The sequence below is a fragment of the Olea europaea genome, unplaced genomic scaffold (genome assembly GCF_002742605.1).
Source record: "Olea europaea var. sylvestris unplaced genomic scaffold, O_europaea_v1 scaffold2758, whole genome shotgun sequence".
NCBI lineage: Eukaryota > Viridiplantae > Streptophyta > Magnoliopsida > Lamiales > Oleaceae > Olea > Olea europaea.
Window position 1 is genome coordinate 26,957 of NW_019246027.1, and position 1,480 is coordinate 28,436.

Genomic DNA, 1,480 nt, shown 5'->3' on the forward strand with positions numbered 1-1,480 from the left:
GGCTGTGAAAATACGGGACATTTTATAAAAGACTCCTATAAAGAGAAGGGAAAAGAGAGAGATGAAGTGAATGTGTTGTCTTCTGTTTCCAACGTTGATGATGGTGGAGTGTATGATTACTAGATTTGTTGCTTATCCTGCAGAATTAAATCTAACTACCAATTCTCATTTGCATGAGTGGATACTTGATTCTGGTGCCTCATTTCATGTAACATAACAAAAAGATTGGTTTGAAACTTAGCATGAATCAAATGATGGGGATGTTGTACTATGTGACAATTCTGCTTATACTAGTGCTGAGATTGGTGATATTACTTTAAGTTTGACACTGGTTTTGTGTATACTTTAAAAGATATTAATGCATCCCTGAACTGTTTAGGAACTTAATCTCAATAGGGAGACTTGAAAAGACTAACTACATTGGTAAAATTGGAAATGAAACTTTAAAATTGGTAAAGGGTGATCTGGTTTCCATTAAGAAAACTAGGAGAAATGACATTTATATCACTACTGGAGAAGTAATAAGAGGTCTAGATCATCTTATCTCATCTGTCAAGGTAGACCACACACATAAATGGCATAATAGACTTGCACACGTAGGTATTAAGGGTCTTAAACTCCTTTGTTAGGCAATTTTGTTGTCAAACGACCTTCCCGAACGATGATGTAACCTCGGTTGTTTATTATCAATCGACCTCGACCAAATGATTGATTAGTACATCGACACAATTATCGAGACAACACAATCTACTTTATTATGGACCGTTCGAAGCAACCTATTTTTATAGTGTTGCTCACGGTTCTCGCTCCATTCCTTGGAAGGCTATATTATTATTGTTGAAGCCTACTTAATTGAGTCGAGCCTCGTTTGTTGGTCCACCACTTAACCCTAACCTAACTTACCTATTTGGACATTTTACTTGGCATATAATCCCTCTCTTTGTCTCGGCCTCTAGAGTGTGCGATTTTCCCTTTCTCTTTGTGAGACTCCCTCTCGGCCTCTCCCTCTACCTCACTGTGACCTTTGTGGTTAACCTTTGTGGGCATATTATTGGACTTCTCCTTCTCCAATTGGTAGCAACTGGAGTGGGCGGCGGCAAGAGGTGGTGTTGGAGTTGTCTCAACGGTGTTAGTGTTGATGTCTTGGTAAACTGAGCCCGGTTTTGCACGTGGTGGCGGTGGAAATCAACCCTACATCCTTAATGAAAAGGGTGCTTTTGAAAATGATCGTGTGTTTGACTTGTCTTTTTGTGATCACTGTGTGTTTAACAAATGCCACAAATGTTCTTTCTCCATAAGTGTTCATAAAACTAATGCCACAAATCTTCTTATCGATTATAGAGGATTCACATTGGTTTATCTTTTAAAAGATAAGTTCGACACTTTCCACAGTTTTAATAATTGGGAAAAAAAAGTTGAAAACCAAATTGGTTGAAAGGTCAAATTTTTGAGGTTTGATAATAGTCTAGAGTTTCGCAAC